At 30.0% G+C, this 17,429-nt stretch overlaps 15 non-coding genes across 15 annotated transcripts; all 15 read right to left on the bottom strand.

The window, feature by feature from the left end:
* Nucleotides 1–1,664: 1,664 nt before the first annotated feature.
* Nucleotides 1,665–1,738, bottom strand: TRNAT-AGU (transfer RNA threonine (anticodon AGU)). The gene has a single exon. It is a non-coding gene; the product is annotated as a tRNA-Thr (tRNA).
* A 435-nt stretch (nt 1,739–2,173) lies between these two features.
* On the bottom strand, nt 2,174–2,246 carry TRNAT-CGU (transfer RNA threonine (anticodon CGU)). Its single transcript has one exon. It is a non-coding gene; the product is annotated as a tRNA-Thr (tRNA).
* Nucleotides 2,247–3,701: 1,455 nt separating this feature from the next.
* On the bottom strand, nt 3,702–3,775 carry TRNAT-AGU (transfer RNA threonine (anticodon AGU)). The gene has a single exon. It is a non-coding gene; the product is annotated as a tRNA-Thr (tRNA).
* A 435-nt stretch (nt 3,776–4,210) lies between these two features.
* Nucleotides 4,211–4,283, bottom strand: TRNAT-CGU (transfer RNA threonine (anticodon CGU)). Its single transcript has one exon. It is a non-coding gene; the product is annotated as a tRNA-Thr (tRNA).
* Nucleotides 4,284–4,717: 434 nt separating this feature from the next.
* TRNAT-AGU (transfer RNA threonine (anticodon AGU)) lies at nt 4,718–4,791 on the bottom strand. Its single transcript has one exon. It is a non-coding gene; the product is annotated as a tRNA-Thr (tRNA).
* Nucleotides 4,792–6,246: 1,455 nt separating this feature from the next.
* On the bottom strand, nt 6,247–6,319 carry TRNAT-CGU (transfer RNA threonine (anticodon CGU)). The gene has a single exon. It is a non-coding gene; the product is annotated as a tRNA-Thr (tRNA).
* A 2,474-nt stretch (nt 6,320–8,793) lies between these two features.
* Nucleotides 8,794–8,867, bottom strand: TRNAT-AGU (transfer RNA threonine (anticodon AGU)). Its single transcript has one exon. It is a non-coding gene; the product is annotated as a tRNA-Thr (tRNA).
* A 435-nt stretch (nt 8,868–9,302) lies between these two features.
* Nucleotides 9,303–9,375, bottom strand: TRNAT-CGU (transfer RNA threonine (anticodon CGU)). Its single transcript has one exon. It is a non-coding gene; the product is annotated as a tRNA-Thr (tRNA).
* A 435-nt stretch (nt 9,376–9,810) lies between these two features.
* TRNAT-AGU (transfer RNA threonine (anticodon AGU)) lies at nt 9,811–9,884 on the bottom strand. The gene has a single exon. It is a non-coding gene; the product is annotated as a tRNA-Thr (tRNA).
* Nucleotides 9,885–10,319: 435 nt separating this feature from the next.
* On the bottom strand, nt 10,320–10,392 carry TRNAT-UGU (transfer RNA threonine (anticodon UGU)). The gene has a single exon. It is a non-coding gene; the product is annotated as a tRNA-Thr (tRNA).
* Nucleotides 10,393–10,827: 435 nt separating this feature from the next.
* On the bottom strand, nt 10,828–10,901 carry TRNAT-AGU (transfer RNA threonine (anticodon AGU)). The gene has a single exon. It is a non-coding gene; the product is annotated as a tRNA-Thr (tRNA).
* Nucleotides 10,902–11,336: 435 nt separating this feature from the next.
* Nucleotides 11,337–11,409, bottom strand: TRNAM-CAU (transfer RNA methionine (anticodon CAU)). The gene has a single exon. It is a non-coding gene; the product is annotated as a tRNA-Met (tRNA).
* Nucleotides 11,410–12,863: 1,454 nt separating this feature from the next.
* TRNAT-AGU (transfer RNA threonine (anticodon AGU)) lies at nt 12,864–12,937 on the bottom strand. The gene has a single exon. It is a non-coding gene; the product is annotated as a tRNA-Thr (tRNA).
* A 2,983-nt stretch (nt 12,938–15,920) lies between these two features.
* TRNAT-AGU (transfer RNA threonine (anticodon AGU)) lies at nt 15,921–15,994 on the bottom strand. Its single transcript has one exon. It is a non-coding gene; the product is annotated as a tRNA-Thr (tRNA).
* A 435-nt stretch (nt 15,995–16,429) lies between these two features.
* TRNAT-CGU (transfer RNA threonine (anticodon CGU)) lies at nt 16,430–16,502 on the bottom strand. Its single transcript has one exon. It is a non-coding gene; the product is annotated as a tRNA-Thr (tRNA).
* Between the last annotated feature and the right edge of the window lie 927 nt (nt 16,503–17,429).

Here is a 17,429-nt window from a genome sequence, read left to right on the forward strand (position 1 = left end):
CTTCACAATACCAAGTATTTTATTTAATTTTTAAGATAACTTATTCTAAAGTTCATAGAACCAGATGTTTATACTTAAATTGTATTCATCACTTGTTTGATGAAAATTATTCGGAAAGCATGGAGAAAACAGTTAGGTTCTGCTGAGATTTGAACTCAGGATTTCCTGTTTACGAGAAAGGCGCTTTAACCACTAAGCCACAGCACCAACGTTAATAGTAAGAAATGCATAAATTATTCATTGTTGATGATGAAAATGTGTTTCCTGCTATAAATCCTTCTTTATATGTATTGTAATCTTAAACAGGAAAACATACTCAATCACTACGCAAGTATTAATATGTTTTAATAAACGGGTACTCTTATAAAACCCAATTTCATTTCTTGAATTCTTTACAATTTTTTTAATGAAGGTAATAATATTACTCCAATCTAGGTAGACATTTCATCTACGTCTTTCTCATAGATATGTATTTTTTTCATTTTGCAATAACATTATTCATTCTATAATCTTGAAAATACTTGGGTTTTTATAAGGTTAAAGATGATCTGTTCAACAGTAAGATGAATCAGACTTTTATATTTTAATTGTATCGGAATAAGACCTAATGAAAATGATTTGTTATATAACAATGAGAAAAGCAATGCACTGCTCAGAGTTGAACTCAGGATCTCCTGTTTACTAGACAGGCGCTTTTACCAGCTAAGCCACAGCACCCACTTGATTCTTTATTTTGAAACACTTTTCTTTATGCTGTTCAAGAGAATATTGCTTTTTCACTATCATATTCTTTTCTAAGTTCACACACTTCTCTACTCAAACACTTAAGATGAATGAAGACTCTTCACTTATTCAAAAACACCTCTCTAATTTGAAGTTTACCCTATTCATATCATTTTAAAATATCCCTTGCTGAAGAATGGATTAGTTGAATTCAACAAAAGAGTGATCATTCACCTCTATCTTGTTCTTTGTCATTTTCTTTTCCCTATTTCAGTCAATGCATTCCTACAAAAATCTTCACAATACCAAGCATTTTATTTAATGTTTAAGATAACTTATTCTAAAGTTCATAGATCCAGATGTTTATTCTTAAATTGTATTCAACATTTGTTTGATGTAAATTATTCGGAAAGCATGGAGAAAACAGTTAGGTTCTGCTGAGATTTGAACTCAGGATTTCCTGTTTCCGAGAAAGGCGCTTTAACCACTAAGCCACAGCACCAACGTTAATAGTAAGAAATGCATAAATTATTCATTGTTGATGATGAAAATGTGTTTCCTGCTATAAATTCTTCTTTATATGTATTGTAATCTTAAACAGGAAAACATACTCAATCACTACGCAAGTATTAATATGTTTTAATAAACAGGTACTCTTATAAAACCCAATTTCATTTCTTGAATTCTTTACAATTTTTTTTCATGAAGGTAATAATATTACTCCAATCTAGGTAGACATTTCATCTACGTCTTTCTCATAGATATGTATTTTTTTCATTTTGCAATAACATTATTCATTCTATAATCTTGAAAATACTTGGGTTTTTATAAGGTTAAAGATGATCTGTTCAACAGTAAGATGAATCAGACTTTTATATTTTAATTGTATTGGAATAAGACCTAATGAAAATGATTTGTTATATATTACAATGAGAAAAGCAAGGCGCTGCTGAGATCTGAACTCAGGATCTCCTGTTTACTAGACAGGCGCTTTAACCAGCTAAGCCACAGCACCCACTTGATTCTTAAGTTTGAAACACTTTTCTTTATGGTGTTTAAGAGAATATTGCTTTTTTACTTTCATATTCTTTTCTAAGTTCACACACTTCTCTACTCAAACACTTAAGATGAATGAAGACTCTTCACTTATTCAAAAACACCTCTCTAATTTGAAGCTTACCCTATTCATATCATTTTAAAATATACCTTGCTGAAGAATGGATTAGTTGAATTCAACAATAGAGTGATCATTCACCTCTATCTTGTTCTTTGTCATTTTCTTTTCCCTATTTCAGTCAATGCATTCCTACAAAAATCTTCTCAATACCAAGCATTTTATTTAATTTTTAAGATAACTTATTCTAAAGTTCATAGAACCAGATGTTTATTCTTAAATTGTATTCAACATTTGTTTGATGAAAATTATTCAGAAAGCATGGAGAAAACAGTTAGGTGCTGTTGAGATTTGAACTCAGGATTTCCTGTTTACGAGACAGGCGCTTTAACCACTAAGCCACAGCACCAACGTTAATAGTAAGAAATGCATACATAATTTATTGTTGATGATGAAAATGTGTTTCCTGCTATAAATTCTTCTTTATATGTATTGTAATCTTAAACACGAAAACATACTCAATCACTACGCAAGTATTAATATGTTTTGATAAACAGGTACTCTTATAAAACTCAATTTCATTTCTTGAATTCTTTAAAAAAAATCATGAAGGTATTAATATTGCTCAAATCTAGGTAGAAATTTCATCTACGTCTTTCTCATAGATATGTATTTTTTTCATTTTGCAATAACAGTATTCATTCTATAATCTTGAAAATACTTGTGTTTTTATAAGGTTTAAGATGATCTGTTCAACAGTAAGATGAATCAGACTTTTATATTTTAATTGTATCGGAATAAGACCTAATGAAAATGATTTGTTATATAACAATGAGAAAAGCAAGGCACTGCTCAGAGTTGAACTCAGGATCTCCTGTTTACTAGACAGGCGCTTTAACCAGCTAAGCCACAGCACCCACTTGATTCTTAAATTTGAAACACTTTTCTTTATGGTGTTCAAGAGAATATTGCTTTTTCACTTTCATATTCTTTTCTAAGTTCACACACTTCTCTACTCAAACACTTAAGATGAATGAAGACTCTTCACTTATTCAAAAACACCTCTCTAATTTGAAGTTTACCCTATTCATATCATTTTAAAATATACCTTGCTGAAGAATGGATTAGTTGAATTTAACAATAGAGTGATCATTCACCTCTATCTTGTTCTTTGTCATTTTCTTTTCCCTATTTCAGTCAATGCATTCCTACAAAAATCTTCACAATACCAAGCATTTTATTTAATGTTTAAGATAACTTATTCTAAAGTTCATAGATCCAGATGTTTATTCTTAAATTGTATTCAACATTTGTTTGATGTAAATTATTCGGAAAGCATGGAGAAAACAGTTAGGTTCTGCTGAGATTTGAACTCAGGATTTCCTGTTTACGAGAAAGGCGCTTTAACCACTAAGCCACAGCACCAACGTTAATAGTAAGAAATGCATAAATTATTCATTGTTGATGATGAAAATGTGTTTCCTGCTATAAATTCTTCTTTATATGTATTGTAATCTTAAACAGGAAAACATACTCAATCACTACGCAAGTATTAATATGTTTTAATAAACAGGTACTCTTATAAAACCCAATTTCATTTCTTGAATTCTTTACAATTTTTTTTCATGAAGGTAATAATATTACTCCAATCTAGGTAGACATTTCATCTACGTCTTTCTCATAGATATGTATTTTTTTCATTTTGCAATAACATTATTCATTCTATAATCTTGAAAATACTTGGGTTTTTATAAGGTTAAAGATGATCTGTTCAACAGTAAGATGAATCAGACTTTTATATTTTAATTGTATTGGAATAAGACCTAATGAAAATGATTTGTTATATATTACAATGAGAAAAGCAAGGCGCTGCTGAGATCTGAACTCAGGATCTCCTGTTTACTAGACAGGCGCTTTAACCAGCTAAGCCACAGCACCCACTTGATTCTTAAGTTTGAAACACTTTTCTTTATGGTGTTTAAGAGAATATTGCTTTTTTACTTTCATATTCTTTTCTAAGTTCACACACTTCTCTACTCAAACACTTAAGATGAATGAAGACTCTTCACTTATTCAAAAACACCTCTCTAATTTGAAGTTTACCCTATTCATATCATTTTAAAATATACCTTGCTGAAGAATGGATTAGTTGAATTCAACAATAGAGTGATCATTCACCTCTATCTTGTTCTTTGTCATTTTCTTTTCCCTATTTCAGTCAATGCATTCCTACAAAAATCTTCACAATACCAAGCATTTTATTTAATTTTTAAGATAACTTATTCTAAAGTTCATAGACCCAGATATTTATTCTTAAATTGTTTTCAACATTTGTTTGATGAAAATTATTCGGAAAGCATGGAGAAAACATTTAGGTGCTGCTGAGATTTGAACTCAGGATTTCCTGTTTACGAGACAGGCGCTTTAACCACTAAGCCACAGCACCAACGTTAATAGTATGAAATGCATACATAATTTATTGTTGATGATGAAAATGTGTTTCCTGCTATAAATTCTTCTTTATATGTATTGTAATCTTAAACACGAAAACATACTCAATCACTACGCAAGTATTAATATGTTTTGATAAACAGGTACTCTTATAAAACTCAATTTCATTTCTTGAATTCTTTAAAAAAAATCATGAAGGTATTAATATTGCTCAAATCTAGGTAGAAATTTCATCTACGTCTTTCTCATAGATATGTATTTTTTTCATTTTGCAATAACAGTATTCATTCTATAATCTTGAAAATACTTGTGTTTTTATAAGGTTTAAGATGATCTGTTCAACAGTAAGATGAATCAGACTTTTATATTTTAATTGTATCGGAATAAGACCTAATGAAAATGATTTGTTATATAACAATGAGAAAAGCAAGGCACTGCTGAGAGTTGAACTCAGGATCTCCTGTTTACTAGACAGGCGCTTTAACCAGCTAAGCCACAGCACCCACTTGATTCTTAAATTTGAAACACTTTTCTTTATGGTGTTCAAGAGAATATTGCTTTTTCACTTTTATATTCTTTTCTAAGTTCACACACTTCTCTACTCAAACACTTAAGATGAATGAAGACTCTTCACTTATTCAAAAACACCTCTCTAATTTGAAGTTTACCCTATTCATATCATTTTAAAATATACCTTGCTGAAGAATGGATTAGTTGAATTCAACAATAGAGTGATCATTCACCTCTATCTTGTTCTTTGTCATTTTCTTTTCCCTATTTCAATCAATGCATTCCTACAAAAATCCTCACAATACCAGGTATTTAATTTAATTTTTAAGATAACTTATTCTAAAGTTCATAGAACCAGATGTTTATACTTAAATTGTATTCATCACTTGTTTGATGAAAATTATTCGGAAAGCATGAAGAAAACAGTTAAATGCTGCTGAGATTTGAACTCAGGATTTCCTGTTTACGAGATAGGACCTTTAACCACTAAGCCACAGCACCAACGGTAATAGTAAAAAATGCATAAATAATTTATTGTTGATGATGAAAATGTGTTTTCTGCTATAAATTCTTCTTTATATGTATTGTAATCTTAAACACGAAAAGATACTCAATCACTACGCAAGGATTCATATATTTTAATAAGCAGGTACTCTTATAAAACCCAATTTCATTTCTTGAATTCTTTACAATTTTTTTTCATGAAGGTAATAATATTGCTCCAATCTTGGTAGACATTTCATCTACGTCTTTCTCATAGATATGTACTTTTTTCATTTTGCAATAATAGTATTCATTCTATAATCTTGAAAATACCTGGGTTTTTATAAGGTTAAAGGTGATCTGTTCAACAGTAAGATGAATCAGACTTTTATATTTTAATTGTATCGGAATAAGACCTAATGAAAATGATTTGTTATATAACAATGAGAAAATGCAAGGCACTGCTGAGAGATGAACTCAGGATCTCCTGTTTACTAGACAGGCGCTTTAACCAGCTGTGCCACAGCACCCACTTGATTCTTAAATTTGAAACACTTTTCTTTATGGTGTTCAAGAGAATATTGCTTTTTCACTTTCATATTCTTTTCTAAGTTCACACACTTCTCTACTCAAACACTTAAGATGAATGAAGACTCCTCACTTATTCAAAAACACCTCTCTAATTTGAAGTTTACCCTATTCATATCATTTTAAAATATACCTTGCTGAAGAATGGATTAGTTGAATTCAACAATAGAGTGATCATTCACCTCTATCTTGTTCTTTGTCATTTTCTTTTCCCTATTTCAGTCAATGCATTCCTACAAAAATCTTCACAATACCAAGCATTTTATTTAATTTTTAAGATAACTTATTCTAAAGTTCATAGAACCAGATATTTATTCTTAAATTGTTTTCAACATTTGTTTGATGAAAATTATTCGGAAAGCATGGAGAAAACATTTAGGTGCTGCTGAGATTTGAACTCAGGATTTCCTGTTTACGAGACAGGCGCTTTAACCACTAAGCCACAGCACCAACGTTAATAGTAAGAAATGCATACATAATTTATTGTTGATGATGAAAATGTGTTTCCTGCTATAAATTCTTCTTTATATGTATTGTAATCTTAAACACGAAAACATACTCAATCACTACGCAAGTATTAATATGTTTTGATAAACAGGTACTCTTATAAAACTCAATTTCATTTCTTGAATTCTTTAAAAAAAATCATGAAGGTATTAATATTGCTCAAATCTAGGTAGAAATTTCATCTACGTCTTTCTCATAGATATGTATTTTTTTCATTTTGCAATAACAGTATTCATTCTATAATCTTGAAAATACTTGTGTTTTTATAAGGTTTAAGATGATCTGTTCAACAGTAAGATGAATCAGACTTTTATATTTTAATTGTATCGGAATAAGACCTAATGAAAATGATTTGTTATATAACAATGAGAAAAGCAAGGCACTGCTCAGAGTTGAACTCAGGATCTCCTGTTTACTAGACAGGCGCTTTAACCAGCTAAGCCACAGCACCCACTTGATTCTTAAATTTGAAACACTTTTCTTTATGGTGTTCAAGAGAATATTGCTTTTTCACTTTCATATTCTTTTCTAAGTTCACACACTTCTCTACTCAAACACTTAAGATGAATGAAGACTCTTCACTTATTCAAAAACACCTCTCTAATTTGAAGTTTACCCTATTCATATCATTTTAAAATATACCTTGCTGAAGAATGGATTAGTTGAATTTAACAATAGAGTGATCATTCACCTCTATCTTGTTCTTTGTCATTTTCTTTTCCCTATTTCAATCAATGCATTCCTACAAAAATCTTCACAATACCAAGTATTTTATTTAATTTTTAAGATAACTTATTCTAAAGTTCATAGAACCAGATGTTTATACTTAAATTGTATTCATCACTTGTTTGATGAAAATTATTCGGAAAGCATGGAGAAAACAGTTAGGTTCTGCTGAGATTTGAACTCAGGATTTCCTGTTTACGAGAAAGGCGCTTTAACCACTAAGCCACAGCACCAACGTTAATAGTAAGAAATGCATAAATTATTCATTGTTGATGATGAAAATGTGTTTCCTGCTATAAATCCTTCTTTATATGTATTGTAATCTTAAACAGGAAAACATACTCAATCACTACGCAAGTATTAATATGTTTTAATAAACAGGTACTCTTATAAAACCCAATTTCATTTCTTGAATTCTTTACAATTTTTTTTCATGAAGGTAATAATATTACTCCAATCTAGGTAGACATTTCATCTACGTCTTTCTCATAGATATGTATTTTTTTCATTTTGCAATAACATTATTCATTCTATAATCTTGAAAATACTTGGGTTTTTATAAGGTTAAAGATGATCTGTTCAACAGTAAGATGAATCAGACTTTTATATTTTAATTGTATCGGAATAAGACCTAATGAAAATGATTTGTTATATAACAATGAGAAAAGCAATGCACTGCTCAGAGTTGAACTCAGGATCTCCTGTTTACTAGACAGGCGCTTTTACCAGCTAAGCCACAGCACCCACTTGATTCTTTATTTTGAAACACTTTTCTTTATGCTGTTCAAGAGAATATTGCTTTTTCACTATCATATTCTTTTCTAAGTTCACACACTTCTCTACTCAAACACTTAAGATGAATGAAGACTCTTCACTTATTCAAAAACACCTCTCTAATTTGAAGTTTACCCTATTCATATCATTTTAAAATATCCCTTGCTGAAGAATGGATTAGTTGAATTCAACAATAGAGTGATCATTCACCTCTATCTTGTTCTTTGTCATTTTCTTTTCCCTATTTCAGTCAATGCATTCCTACAAAAATCTTCACAATACCAAGCATTTTATTTAATGTTTAAGATAACTTATTCTAAAGTTCATAGATCCAGATGTTTATTCTTAAATTGTATTCAACATTTGTTTGATGTAAATTATTCGGAAAGCATGGAGAAAACAGTTAGGTTCTGCTGAGATTTGAACTCAGGATTTCCTGTTTACGAGAAAGGCGCTTTAACCACTAAGCCACAGCACCAACGTTAATAGTAAGAAATGCATAAATTATTCATTGTTGATGATGAAAATGTGTTTCCTGCTATAAATTCTTCTTTATATGTATTGTAATCTTAAACAGGAAAACATACTCAATCACTACGCAAGTATTAATATGTTTTAATAAACAGGTACTCTTATAAAACCCAATTTCATTTCTTGAATTCTTTACAATTTTTTTTCATGAAGGTAATAATATTACTCCAATCTAGGTAGACATTTCATCTACGTCTTTCTCATAGATATGTATTTTTTTCATTTTGCAATAACATTATTCATTCTATAATCTTGAAAATACTTGGGTTTTTATAAGGTTAAAGATGATCTGTTCAACAGTAAGATGAATCAGACTTTTATATTTTAATTGTATTGGAATAAGACCTAATGAAAATGATTTGTTATATATTACAATGAGAAAAGCAAGGCGCTGCTGAGATCTGAACTCAGGATCTCCTGTTTACTAGACAGGCGCTTTAACCAGCTAAGCCACAGCACCCACTTGATTCTTAAGTTTGAAACACTTTTCTTTATGGTGTTTAAGAGAATATTGCTTTTTTACTTTCATATTCTTTTCTAAGTTCACACACTTCTCTACTCAAACACTTAAGATGAATGAAGACTCTTCACTTATTCAAAAACACCTCTCTAATTTGAAGCTTACCCTATTCATATCATTTTAAAATATACCTTGCTGAAGAATGGATTAGTTGAATTCAACAATAGAGTGATCATTCACCTCTATCTTGTTCTTTGTCATTTTCTTTTCCCTATTTCAGTCAATGCATTCCTACAAAAATCTTCTCAATACCAAGCATTTTATTTAATTTTTAAGATAACTTATTCTAAAGTTCATAGAACCAGATGTTTATTCTTAAATTGTATTCAACATTTGTTTGATGAAAATTATTCAGAAAGCATGGAGAAAACAGTTAGGTGCTGTTGAGATTTGAACTCAGGATTTCCTGTTTACGAGACAGGCGCTTTAACCACTAAGCCACAGCACCAACGTTAATAGTAAAAAATGCATACATAATTTATTGTTGATGATGAAAATGTGTTTCCTGCTATAAATTCTTCTTTATATGTATTCTAATCTTAAACACGAAAAAAACTCAATCACTACGCAAGTATTAATATGTTTTAATAAACAGGTACTCTTATAAAACTCAATTTCATTTCTTGAATTCTTAAAAAAAAAAATCATGAAGGTATTAATATTGCTCAAATCTAGGTAGAAATTTCATCTACGTCTTTCTCATAGATATGTATTTTTTTCATTTGGCAATAACAGTATTCATTCTATAATCTTGAAAATACTTGTGTTTTTATAAGGTTTAAGATGATCTGTTCAACAGTAAGATGAATCAGACTTTTATATTTTAATTGTATCGGAATAAGACCTAATGACAATGATTTGTTATATAACAATGAGAAAAGCAAGGCACTGCTGAGAGTTGAACTCAGGATCTCCTGTTTACTAGACAGGCGCTTTAACCAGCTAAGCCACAGCACCCACTTGATTCTTAAATTTGAAACACTTTTCTTTATGGTGTTCAAGAGAATATTGCTTTTTCACTTTCATATTCTTTTCTAAGTTCACACACTTCTCTACTCAAACACTTAAGATGAATGAAGACTCCTCACTTATTCAAAAACACCTCTCTAATTTGAAGTTTACCCTATTCATATCATTTTAAAATATACCTTGCTGAAGAATGGATTAGTTGAATTCAACAATAGAGTGATCATTCACCTCTATCTTGTTCTTTGTCATTTTCTTTTCCCTATTTCAGTCAATGCATTCCTACAAAAATCTTCACAATACCAAGCATTTTATTTAATTTTTAAGATAACTTATTCTAAAGTTCATAGACCCAGATATTTATTCTTAAATTGTTTTCAACATTTGTTTGATGAAAATTATTCGGAAAGCATGGAGAAAACATTTAGGTGCTGCTGAGATTTGAACTCAGGATTTCCTGTTTACAAGACAGGCGCTTTAACCACTAAGCCACAGCACCAACGTTAATAGTATGAAATGCATACATAATTTATTGTTGATGATGAAAATGTGTTTCCTGCTATAAATTCTTCTTTATATGTATTGTAATCTTAAACACGAAAACATACTCAATCACTACGCAAGTATTAATATGTTTTGATAAACAGGTACTCTTATAAAACTCAATTTCATTTCTTGAATTCTTTAAAAAAAAATCATGAAGGTATTAATATTGCTCAAATCTAGGTAGAAATTTCATCTACGTCTTTCTCATAGATATGTATTTTTTTCATTTTGCAATAACAGTATTCATTCTATAATCTTGAAAATACTTGTGTTTTTATAAGGTTTAAGATGATCTGTTCAACAGTAAGATGAATCAGACTTTTATATTTTAATTGTATCGGAAAAAGACCTAATGACAATGATTTGTTATATAACAATGAGAAAAGCAAGGCACTGCTGAGAGTTGAACTCAGGATCTCCTGTTTACTAGACAGGCGCTTTAACCAGCTAAGCCACAGCACCCACTTGATTCTTAAATTTGAAACACTTTTCTTTATGGTGTTCAAGAGAATATTGCTTTTTCACTTTTATATTCTTTTCTAAGTTCACACACTTCTCTACTCAAACACTTAAGATGAATGAAGACTCTTCACTTATTCAAAAACACCTCTCTAATTTGAAGTTTACCCTATTCATATCATTTTAAAATATACCTTGCTGAAGAATGGATTAGTTGAATTCAACAATAGAGTGATCATTCACCTCTATCTTGTTCTTTGTCATTTTCTTTTCCCTATTTCAGTCAATGCATTCCTACAAAAATCTTCACAATACCAAGCATTTTATTTAATTTTTAAGATAACTTATTCTAAAGTTCATAGAACCAGATGTTTATTCTTAAATTGTATTCAACATTTGTTTGATGAAAATTATTCGGAAAGCATGGAGAAAACATTTAGGTGCAGCTGAGATTTGAACTCAGGATATCCTGTTTATGAGACAGGCGCTTTAACCACTAAGCCACAGCACCAACGTTAATAGTAAGAAATGCATACATAATTTATTGTTGATGATGAAAATGTGTTTCCTGCTAGAAATTCTTCTTTATATGTATTGTAATCTTAAACACGAAAACATACTCAATCACTACGCAAGTATTAATATGTTTTAATAAACAGGTACTCTTATAAAACTCAATTTCATTTCTTGAATCCTTTAAAAAAAAAATCATGAAGGTATTAATATTGCTCAAATCTAGGTAGAAATTTCATCTACGTCTTTCTCATAGATATGTCTTTTTTCACTTGGCAATAACAGTATTCATTCTATAATCTTGAAAATACTTGTGTTTTTATAAGGTTTACGATGATCTGTTCAACAGTAAGATGAATCAGACTTTTATATTTTAATGGTATCGGAATAAGACCTAATAAAAATGATTTGTTATATAACAATGAGAAAAGCAAGGGACTGCTGAGAGTTGAACTCAGGATCTCCTGTTTACTAGACAGTCGCTTTAACCAGCTAAGCCACAGCACCCACTTGATTCTTAAATTTGAAACACTTTTCTTTATGGTGTTCAAGAGAATATTGCTTTTTCACTTTCATATTCTTTTCTAAGTTCACACACTTCTCTACTCAAACACTTAAGATGAATGAAGACTCTTCACTTATTCAAAAACACCTCTCTAATTTGAAGTTTACCCTATTCATATCATTTTAAAATATACCTTGCTGAAGAATGGATTAGTTGAATTCAACAATAGAGTGATCATTCACCTCTATCTTGTTCTTTGTCATTTTCTTTTCCCTATTTCAGTCAATGCATTCCTACAAAAATCTTCACAATACCAAGCATTTTATTTAATTTTTAAGATAACTTATTCTAAAGTTCATAGAACCAGATGTTTATACTTAAATTGTATTCAACACTTGTTTGATGAAAATTATTCGGAAAGCATGAAGAAAACAGTTAAATGCTGCTGAGAATTGAACTCAGGATTTCCTGTTTAAGAGACAGGAGCTTTAACCACTAAGCCACAGCACCAACAGTAACAGTAAAAAATGCATAAAGAAATTATTGTTAATGATGAAAATGTGTTTTCTGCTATAAATTCTTCTTTATATGTATTCTAATCTTAAACACGAAAAGATACTCAATCACTACGCAAGGATTAATATGTTTTAATAAGCAGGTACTCCTATAAAACCCAATTTCATTTCTTGAATTCTTTACAATTTTTTTTCATGAAGGTAATAATATTGCTCTAATCTAGGTAGACATTTCATCTACATCTTTCTCATAGATATGTATTTTTTTCATTTTTCAATAACAGTATTCATTCTATAATCTTGAAAATACTTGGGTTTTTATAAGGTTAAAGATGATCTGTTCAACAGTAAGATGAATCAGACTTTTATATTTTAATTGTATCGGAATAAGACCTAATGAAAATGATTTGTTATATAACAATCAGAAAAGCAAGGCGCTGCTGAGATTTGAACTCAGGATCTCCTATTTACTAGACAGGCGCTTTAACCAGCTAAGCCACAGCACCACTTGATTCTTTATTTTGAAACACTTTTCTTTATGGTGTTCAAGAGAATATTGCTTTTTCACTTTTATATTCTTTTCTAAGTTCACATACTTCTCTACTCACACACTTAAGATGAATGAAGACTCCTCACTTATTCAAAAACACCTCTCTAATTTGAAGTTTACCCTATTCATATCATTTTAAAATATACCTTGCTGAAGAATGGATTAGTTGAATTCAACAATAGAGTGATCATTCACCTCTATCTTGTTCTTTGTCATTTTCTTTTCCCTATTTCAGTCAATGCATTCCTACAAAAATCCTCACAATACCAAGTATTTTATTTAATTTTTAAGATAACTTATTCTAAAGTTCATAGAACCAGATGTTTATACTTAAATTGTATTCAACACTTGTTTGATGGAAATTATTCGGAAAGCATGGAGAAAACAGTTAAATGCTGCTGAGAATTGAACTCAGGATTTCCTGTTTACGAGACAGGAGCTTTAACCACTAAGCAACAGCACCAACAGTAATAGTAAAAAATGCATAAAGAATTTATTGTTAATGATGAAAATTTGTTTTCTGCTATAAATTCTTCTTTATATGTATTGTAATCTTAAACACAAAAAGATACTCAATCACTACGCAAGGATTAATATGTTTTAATAAACAGGTACTCTAATAAAACCCAATTTCATTTCTTGAATTCTTTACAATTTTTTTCATGAAGGTAATAATATTGCTCCAATCTAGGTAGACATTTCATCTACGTCTTTCTCATAGATATGTATTTTTTTCATTTTGCAATAACAGTATTCATTCTATAATCTTGAAAATACTTGGGTTTTTATAAGGTTAAAGATGATCTGTTCAACAGTAAGATGAATCAGACTTTTATATTTTAATTGTATCGGAATAAGACCTAATGAAAATGATTTGTTATATAACAATGAGAAAAGCAAGGCACTGCTCAGAGTTGAACTCAGGATCTCCTGTTTACTAGACAGGCGCTTTAACCAGCTAAGCCACAGCACCCACTTGATTTTTAAATTTGAAACACTTTTCTTTAGGGTGTTCAAGAGAATATTGCTTTTTCACTTTCATATTCTTCTCTAAGTTCACACACTTCTCTACTCAAACACTTAAGATGAATGAAGACTCTTCACTTATTCAAAAACACCTCTCTAATTTGAAGTTTACCCTATTCATATCATTTTAAAATATCCCTTGCTGAAGAATGGATTAGTTGAATTCAACAATAGAGTGATCATTCACCTCTATCTTGTTCTTTGTCATTTTCTTTTCCCTATTTCAGTCAATGCATTCCTACAAAAATCTTCACAATACCAAGAATTTTATTTAATGTTTAAGATAACTTATTCTAAAGTTCATAGATCCAGATGTTTATTCTTAAATTGTATTCAACATGCGTTTGATGTAAATTATTCGGAAAGCATGGAGAAAACAGTTAGGTTCTGCTGAGATTTGAACTCAGGATTTCCTGTTTACGAGAAAGGCGCTTTAACCACTAAGCCACAGCACCAACGTTAATAGTAAGAAATGCATAAATTATTCATTGTTGATGATGAAAATGTGTTTCCTGCTATAAATCCTTCTTTATATGTATTGTAATCTTAAACAGGAAAACATACTCAATCACTACGCAAGTATTAATATGTTTTAATAAACAGGTACTCTTATAAAACCCAATTTCATTTCTTGAATTCTTTACAATTTTTTTTCATGAAGGTAATAATATTACTCCAATCTAGGTAGACATTTCATCTACGTCTTTCTCATAGATATGTATTTTTTTCATTTTGCAATAACATTATTCATTCTATAATCTTGAAAATACTTGGGTTTTTATAAGGTTAAAGATGATCTGTTCAACAGTAAGATGAATCAGACTTTTATATTTTAATTGTATCGGAATAAAACCTAATGAAAATGATTTGTTATATAACAGTGAGAAAAGCAATGCACTGCTCAGAGTTGAACTCAGGATCTCCTGTTTACTAGACAGGCGCTTTAACCAGCTAAGCCACAGCACCCACTTGATTCTTTATTTTGAAACACTTTTCTTTATGGTGTTCAAGAGAATATTGCTTTTTCACTTTCATATTCTTTTCTAAGTTCACACACTTCTCTACTCAAACACTTAAGATGAATGAAGACTCTTCACTTATTCAAAAACACCTCTCTAATTTGAAGTTTACCCTATTCATATCATTTTAAAATATCCCTTGCTGAAGAATGGATTAGTTGAATTCAACAATAGAGTGATCATTCACCTCTATCTTGTTCTTTGTCATTTTCTTTTCCCTATTTCAGTCAATGCATTCCTACAAAAATCTTCACAATACCAAGCATTTTATTTAATGTTTAAGATAACTTATTCTAAAGTTCATAGATCCAGATGTTTATTCTTAAATTGTATTCAACATTTGTTTGATGTAAATTATTCGGAAAGCATGGAGAAAACAGTTAGGTTCTGCTGAGATTTGAACTCAGGATTTCCTGTTTACGAGAAAGGCGCTTTAACCACTAAGCCACAGCACCAACGTTAATAGTAAGAAATGCATAAATTATTCATTGTTGATGATGAAAATGTGTTTCCTGCTATAAATTCTTCTTTATATGTATTGTAATCTTAAACAGGAAAACATACTCAATCACTACGCAAGTATTAATATGTTTTAATAAACAGGTACTCTTATTAAACCCAATTTCATTTCTTGAATTCTTTACAATTTTTTTTCATGAAGGTAATAATATTACTCCAATCTAGGTAGACATTTCATCTACGTCTTTCTCATAGATATGTATTTTTTTCATTTTGCAATAACATTATTCATTCTATAATCTTGAAAATACTTGGGTTTTTATAAGGTTAAAGATGATCTGTTCAACAGTAAGATGAATCAGACTTTTATATTTTAATTGTATTGGAATAAGACCTAATGAAAATGATTTGTTATATATTACAATGAGAAAAGCAAGGCGCTGCTGAGATTTGAACTCAGGATCTCCTGTTTACTAGACAGGCGCTTTAACCAGCTAAGCCACAGCACCCACTTGATTCTTAAGTTTGAAACACTTTTCTTTATGGTGTTCAAGAGAATATTGCTTTTTCACTTTCATATTCTTTTCTAAGTTCACACACTTCTCTACTCAAACACTTAAGATGAATGAAGACTCTTCACTTATTCAAAAACACCTCTCTAATTTGAAGCTTACCCTATTCATATCATTTTAAAATATACCTTGCTGAAGAATGGATTAGTTCAATTCAACAATAGAGTGATCATTCACCTGTATCTTGTTCTTTGTCATTTTCTTTTCCCTATTTCAGTCAATGCATTCCTACAAAAATCTTCTCAATACCAAGCATTTTATTTAATTTTTAAGATAACTTATTCTAAAGTTTATAGAACCAGATGTTTATTCTTAAATTGTATTCAACATTTGTTTGATGAAAATTATTCGGAAAGCATGGAGAAAACAGTTAGGTGCTGTTGAGATTTGAACTCAGGATTTCCTGTTTACGAGACAGGCGCTTTAACCACTAAGCCACAGCACCAACGTTAATAGTAAGAAATGCATACATAATTTATTGTTGAGGATGAAAATGTGTTTCCTGCTATAAATTCTTCTTTATATGTATTCTAATCTTAAACACGAAAAAAACTCAATCACTACGCACGTATTATTATGTTTTAATAAACAGGTACTCATATAAAACTCAATTTCATTTCTTGAATTCTTAAAAAAAAAAAATCATGAAGGTAATAATATTGCTCAAATCTAGGTAGAAATTTCATCTACGTCTTTCTCATAGATATGTATTTTTTTCATTTGGCAATAACAGTATTCATTCTATAATCTTGAAAATACTTGTGTTTTTATAAGGTTTAAGATGATCTGTTCAACAGTAAGATGAATCAGACTTTTATATTTTAATTGTATCGGAATAAGACCTAATGAAAATGATTTGTTATATAACAATGAGAAAAGCAAGGCAATGCTGAGAGTTGAACTCAGGATCTCCTGTTTACTAGACAGGCGCTTTAACCAGCTAAGCCACAGCACCCACTTGATTCTTAAATTTGAAACACTTTTCTTTATGGTGTTCAAGAGAATATTGCTTTTTCACTTTCATATTCTTTTCTAAGTTCACACACTTCTCTACTCAAACACTTAAGATGAATGAAGACTCTTCACTTATTCAAAAACACCTCTCTAATTTGAAGTTTTCCCTATTCATATCATTTTAAAATATACCTTGCTGAAGAATGGATTAGTTGAATTCAACAATAGAGTGATCATTCACCTCTATCTTGTTCTTTGTCATTTTCTTTTCCCTATTTCAATCAATGCATTCCTACAAAAATCCTCACAATACCAAGTATTTAATTTAATTTTTAAGATAACTTATTCTAAAGTTCATAGAACCAGATGTTTATACTTAAATTGTATTCATCACTTGTTTGATGAAAATTATTCGGAA

The sequence above is a fragment of the Lissotriton vulgaris genome, chromosome 12 (genome assembly GCF_964263255.1).
Source record: "Lissotriton vulgaris chromosome 12, aLisVul1.2, whole genome shotgun sequence".
NCBI lineage: Eukaryota > Metazoa > Chordata > Amphibia > Caudata > Salamandridae > Lissotriton > Lissotriton vulgaris.